This window comes from Acyrthosiphon pisum, chromosome X (genome assembly GCF_005508785.2).
Source record: "Acyrthosiphon pisum isolate AL4f chromosome X, pea_aphid_22Mar2018_4r6ur, whole genome shotgun sequence".
Lineage (NCBI taxonomy): Eukaryota > Metazoa > Arthropoda > Insecta > Hemiptera > Aphididae > Acyrthosiphon > Acyrthosiphon pisum.
The window spans coordinates 78,428,212-78,435,470 of NC_042493.1; the positions used below are offsets into that span (position 1 = coordinate 78,428,212).

Genomic DNA, 7,259 nt, shown 5'->3' on the forward strand with positions numbered 1-7,259 from the left:
TTTTCGATGGGAAAGTGAATCTAGTTGGTACTTTTGGGAGGTCAAAATTCCCAATAGTTTTCAAAAGCACCCGGAAATTAAGGAAAACTGGAATTTTTACGCAAAATTGATTTTGGCTTTTGGTGTAATTCTAAAACAATAAAATAAATAAAATTACAATCGTAAATATATGACATTTTTACTGAATATTCAGTAACTTAGCCTTTTCTATACTTAAAAAAATTTTCAAAATATTTTGACATGATTTGCAAGCTGTTTATGAATATACTCAGTTTCCAACTCTTTTTAGGTTTTTTTTCTATGAATGGCAATAAAATTTTATTTGTTGAGTAAAAAAGCTTGAAAATGTAATACAAAACTCCTATTATATTGTTACAATGACATTTAAAAAACATTAAAAATCCCAAGTCTCAGTTTTTTTATAAGAATTTAAAGTTCAAATCTTCTCAAAATAAGGAAAAAACACAAAAATGAGCAAATTATTTTGAGTTTAAAAAATTTTTCTTTTTAAATCTGAGGTTTGAAAATGTAATACAAGATTCCTCATAAGTTTCTCTTCCCTTATCAAAAAAAAAAAGGCGGGTAAGTGGATGTCGCTCTGCTGTACAGTAGGTTACAAGTGGGTCACTGTATAATGGATGGTATTAAATTTGAATTCAATGATATAATATCATTGTATAAGAAAAACGATTCTGAGCGGAGACGGTATGTCAGTCTGGATTTTTTATATTTTTATTATTTATTATAGCCTGGAAGTTGAATTATATTATAATATTATAATTTTTTATTGGTTGCTATGGTGATACACAAAGCGTTAACAATTAAAATCCCATTTTTAGCGGTTTTTCGTAATTTCTCGGTAGTTTTTTCCGTGGCATTAAGTAACTATTGAGAAAATCAAAAAATGACCTGTCTAAAGAACCATATTGAGCCAATTTGCTAAAACATAAGGGACTATAGTATATATATTATATATATTATGTTGAAATCGAAGCAGTCCTTCTGGCTGAAATTTTGTATACAGGATAAAAAAAAATAAAAATAAAAATAAACAGCATTGTAAAACCACTCGCTTCCTCGCTCCGCTCAGAATCTAAAATATAATTAAACAATTATTGAGTAATTTATTATTGTTGTAAATTATAATAGTACTGTTGTTAATTTATTAAAAAAAATATTGGTCTGCAATTGACAATTCTTTTAAAAAATATTTTGAGTAATTTTTATTAATATTAGATCCAGATTTAACGGAACTTCGTGAATACTACTATTACAATATATACATGGTATAAATGTTTTTAAAAGTGTGTTAAGCAAAACTGTTAAGTTAACTTAACATAAAGTCCAGTGCTCGAATTGTGGGGAGGGGGGGGCGCAGGGAGACGGAGCTCCTCTACTATTTTTATTTTTTTTTGCGTACCCCAACTATTTTTTTTTACTTGGACGGGGGGACGGACCAACTAATGCCCAAAATAATTTTTATTAAAATTTGTAGTGGATCTAAATTGTTTTGTCAAAGATGAACCTATACCTAGTAATTTTACATTTTTTAATATAAAAATATTTTTCATCCTATTTATGGTTTTGACTAGTAATGTTTAACCTTTTTAACTCACGATCCACTGTTTTTGTAACAATATTTTTACGACTCGTGTCATCTTTGTAGGCCATATAAGAAAAAGACTAAGCTGCTAGTTTTGCGTAATTTCTCGTGCATAAATGTGCCTAAAACATTTCCAAAAAAGTTTCAATAAACATTTGTTCAAGTTTGGAATCACAAGTAAGCTCAATTTATTGATTTTAGTAGACATTTTAAGTATCATTATATCTACTGTAAAATATGGTTCTTCAATTCATTCATAACTTATTCGAATCCATAATTTATATTTTTATAATAAACTTGTTTTTTTTAAAACAAAAAAGACTTGTCACGACCCATTTTTATAGATTACGCGACCCAAGATTTGATAGCGACACCGGTTGAATATCGCTTAGATTTCTTAATACCTTGCTAATTTTTTTATTATTGTTTGTTTGTATTTATGCCTAGTTTAGTAGCTCACAGATATTATGTACATGCAATAAACTACTGTAATATAAAATATTTGTGAAAAAAAACAAGTTATAAATTATGAATTCTAAAAATTATGAATGAATTGAACAATATGCACACTTATACACGGGATATTACGCAAAGCCAAAGTTTTTTTCTTTCATAGCTTACAAAATCATGAAAATATTGTTACAAAAACAGTTGATCGCGAGTCAAAAAGGTTGAACACTACTAGTCAAAATTATAAATAGGATGAAAAATATTTTTATATTAAATTCATTAGGTTTATCTTTTACAACAACTTAGATCCATTCTTAATTTAAATAAAAATTGATTTGGGCATTTGTTTGTAAATATCTGTGAACTAGTGTTCACAATTGATATAGGTATGCGTCTATAGCACAAATTATAATTATTAAGATATTATCACTGATAATTATACATTTTTTATTTATTACTGAAATATGTAGGTAGGTATTATTTCTATCAATAAAAATTTCGTAAAATAAGGTGAATACAAGATATAAATCCATATTCACTTACATGTTACATAGGCAAATATTACTATATGCAACTATATTATAGTTAAATATGTTACAGTTGGAAGTTTGGAGTAGAAAATTCTGTAACTAAGGTGAAATGTTGTATTGAAAAACTAGGAACCCCCCACGAGTCTGCGTTTAATAGTTTTAAATTTAAACGCAGTTTATAAATTGTTGGATTGAGCTTCTCTACTTAATAATTCCCAATTCGAGAACTGCATAAATCCGGAGAATTCACTGTACTGGAGACTGAAAATGTCCGTAAACCACTCAAGACAAGTCAGAATATTTTGAATCGTGTATAGAAAATGCTAATATAAACATTCAGTGAAAATGTCATGTATCTACGGTTATTTTTTTTAGAGTTGCACCAAAAACCAAATTCAATTTTGCCAAAAAATGTTTTTGTGTAAAAATTACTGTTTTACCTTAATTTTTGTTTTATTTACACTATGTTTTGAAAACTATTGAAAACCTCCCGAATGCATCAACTAGATTCACTTTCCCGCCGAACGAGTTACTGTTAATGAAAATTGAAGCGGTGTTACTGCCCCAAATAGTGATGACAGAAGCAGAAATAAAAATTAATAAACATAAAAAACACGCATCATTGTAAAATCAGTACCTACATAGGCACAGATTTTTTTATAAGCATTTAAAGTTTGATTTTTGACAACATTTATCAAATTTAAAATTTAAAAATGATTTTGTAGTTAACAATTTACAAAATGTTCAACTTTTATAGTTAAGGATTAAAAGTTTAAAACAAGGTTCTACGTAAGTAGGTAGGTCATTCTGAAACCAAAAAATATAAAAACACAGTTTTTTTTAAAAAATAATTTTAAGTTCAAATTTGGGAAAAATTAAATATTCATAGTAACAAAGAATAACGTTTAGCCGTTGCAGCAGCAGACATTTATGGGCTATATAAATTTGACATAACAACGGCATTTTTATATGGTAATCTATGGGAGACCATATTGACATGAATCAACCAATTGGATTCAGACTTCAGAGATTCAACAGAAGAAGTATGCAAACTAACTAGAAATTTGTATAGATTACAACAATCACCAAGATGTTGGAATAATAGATTTAAGCAATTTCTATTAGAGTTCAAACTAGAATAAAGTGGATCCGTGTATTGATCAGTGATCAGTGTTTGAATAATCTAATTTCAACCACACACACATATAGCCATTATATATCCGGATTTATAAACACTAATATTTCGTAATAAAAAAAAAAACTAACCATTATTTTTTTGTGAGTTTTGAGCCTCCACGCTCCTGTCTCCGCCAATCCCCTGACTGAAGACGAATACCATATAAATAATAAATGTATCTCTTTTCATGTTTAATTAACAAGATCAAAACTGGCACCTAAGTACAAAAATATAAAAGCGAAATGTAGGTATAGCCGTATAGGCGTATAATTATATACCTATTTAAATTGCCCATACCGTGCCAAACTCAATAATCAAAGATATATTTTACCTTCAGTGTTTACTTCTTGATCGTGTTGCAGCTGTAACCGGACGGTAGTAAAAGCCGCAAGTACTATGTTACATACGAAAAATCTAAATAAAACAATTTGGGCAGAAAGTGTTAATACGCCTGTCTATACAATCAAAAGAACTGGTACGAGTTCAATCAATGATAAAACATGCATGAAATATATTTTAGGAAACAACCCGAAATTAAACATTTAAGAGTTTTTGGAACAAATAATTGTTTTACGTATACAGAAACAAATTAAACAAAAGTGAGTAGAGAAATTATTTTTAGGATTGAAATAACTGATATTGAGATTTTGATAAATGAAATGAACGTGAAGAAATAATAAATAATCTAAGTAAAATTACGAATGAAACTGACTTAGATAAGGAAGATGAGTCGGTAAGCTCATATAATAATTTAAAAATCGAGAACAAATAAAAAAAAAACAATTAGATATGTATGTACAGCTTTTACAGTTGAACCAATTAATTATAAATATGACGCAATTAATTGTATGCACGCAGATAAATGGAAACAGGCCTTGAGTGAGGACTGAGGAATAGACTCGTTATATAAAAAAATAACACGTCTTGGACTTTGGTATCAAAGCCGGTGGGAGCAAATATTATAAATAATTCGTAGGCTTATAAAATAAAACATAGCGATTGTTTTAAGGCTCGGTCAGTAATTAACAGATCAAGACAAAATTATGGTATTGATTATACGGAAATATTTTTACCAGCGGTACGGTATGAATCAATCAGAACAATTTTAGGCGTCGCAGGAGCAGAAAATTATGAGCTATAAAAGAGTTTGATATAAAATCAGTATTTTTATATAGTTATCTAGAAGAAGATATTTAGATGAGACAACCAATATTGGATTCGAAGATTCAATAGAACGAGTATTGCAAACTAAATGTCTAGTGTTGGGAGGTCTTGAACAACAGCTTGAGATAACACAAGGGAATCTAGATCATTTTCTAGGAATGGAAATAACTAGATGTATTGACAGATCAATATGTATACATCAAACAAATTACGTTGATACACTTGTTAGCAAATTTAATCTATTAGATGCGAAGTCAACCGATCGATAGGACGCATAATATGGTAAATTGGTAAAGAACGTAATTTAACAACGAGTGATAATTTCCATACAGAGGCAGGCTGTAGGAAACTTATTATTCTTATCTCAAGTTACGAGGTCAGATATAATATAGCATTTGCTGTTAATTTTGTAAGTAAACCTATGTGTACATTATTTTTACCATGTTTATATACCTACTTATTTTTTTATTTTTTACTACCAAAAATGGAATATGTTTTATAAATTTTTCAAAAATAATATAAAAATGTTTGTAAAATTGTGGGGGGAGGACTGGAGAAATTTAGTTTTATGTTTAAGTTTTATGCCTAAGTTTAAAAATTAAAGCAAATCGACCTATTATGAAACTTGATGATAAGAACATTATCTGTGTTTTGTTGAAGGTTTTTTACGATAATTCAATTTTTAAGTGAGTTATAGTGTGTTTAATAAATGTAAATTAAAAATGCTCATAACTCACTTAACTAAATTATCGTAAAAAAACTTCCAACAAAACACAAATAATTGCGCCAATGGTCGCAGTTGTTATCACGGACTAAGATATACATATACCTTAGTCCTTGTTTGTTGTCTAATCGTCGCACAGTTTAGTCTGTCAATTGTTATAACGAGTAAATTGTCGTGTTACAATGTCACCATATAACTTTTATAATATCATATGTCAATCATCCGGATATTTGCTTATCCGGACCACCCTTAGTCCGGATAATCGGGAGTTCTACTGTAATATGAAATGTGTGTATTATTCCACATCAATTTGACATACACTGGATTTTAATTTTTACATATCTGTTATAAACGTGGAACCTTGTTTTAAATTGTTAATCCTTAGCTATAAAAGTTAAACATTTTATAAATGTTTAACTAGGTAAAGTTTAACATATGGAAAAAATTATAAAACATATTACAATTTTGGTAATAAAAAACTAAAAAATAATTAGGTATATAAATATGGTAAAAATAATTTACACATGGGTTTAATAATTTTAATATAGGTAGGTACCTAACCTATATTGATTAATATGATGGACGAAGGACACTATTGCATGTTTTAGACATTTTTAAACTATTGTGAAATAAAACAACTTGATTTTTAAAAATATTGGCATAAATAATATTAGGTTAATAAATAAGTAATAACGAATAACGTGATATGTGAACACCGTGATAAACGAACACGTACCTATCTACTGATTTTCATTTCTTCGTACAATCTAGAATCTAGCTGTCAATATATAGTTTTAACACAGTATTGTCACAAAGAGACTTATAAAATCTTACGTAACATATGCAAAAATAGGGCCAACCGTAGCCAAGCTCCACCAACAATTACCGAACCCTATAAACAATATATTATTTATTAGGGGGAAATGTCAATGGGATGGGGGGGGGGGGGTTGTTGCTTAAACAGGATGTACGCCACTAATACAAATTGGAACTTTGTCTAAAAAAGATGCTCAAACGGTATTTGCAGACTCGTACACAGATGTTTAAAGTAAAAAAAGTAAAAAAAATTGTTTTTATGTTACAAATGGTTGAAATTAATTTGGAAAGAAAATATACATAATATGTACTTTTTAAGTGATAATATATATATTTTTATTTCTATATTTCAATCTATATTTGGAATTTGAATTTATTCTATGCTAATTAAGCAATTAATTATAATTAAAATAATTAAATATGTGGACATTTGGTTTAATCATAACCGAATGACAGAATCAGATTTTATTTTCTAATTTATTAAGAAAATATTTACAGTAGGTAAATACCTCCAACAATTGTAAAATGGCCTAATATTGTTATTATTAAACAAATAATTAACTACAAAATCGAACTAACCAGATAAAAATATAAAATATTTACAAAATTATATATCACATGAAGATTGTAAAATAAAAATTTATTCGAGTTTTGGGTTGACTGGAATTCCAATTTTTAACGATTTTTAAGGGTTTTACGAGGTTTGGGTAATTCGGGTGCAAGGCCCCTGGATACCCTCGGAAAATTCAATAAATTGAAATCATTATCTAAGTAAATTGTATTAATTTTTCCATA

At 28.2% G+C, this 7,259-nt stretch overlaps 1 long non-coding RNA gene across 1 annotated transcript; it reads right to left on the reverse strand.

The window, feature by feature from the left end:
- Positions 1 to 1,578: 1,578 nt before the first annotated feature.
- Positions 1,579 to 4,354, reverse strand: LOC115033326. Its single transcript, XR_003838647.1, has 3 exons — positions 4,092 to 4,354; positions 3,850 to 3,977; positions 1,579 to 1,725 (listed from the first exon to the last, which is right to left on the reverse strand). It is a non-coding gene; the product is annotated as an uncharacterized LOC115033326 (long non-coding RNA).
- Between the last annotated feature and the right edge of the window lie 2,905 nt (positions 4,355 to 7,259).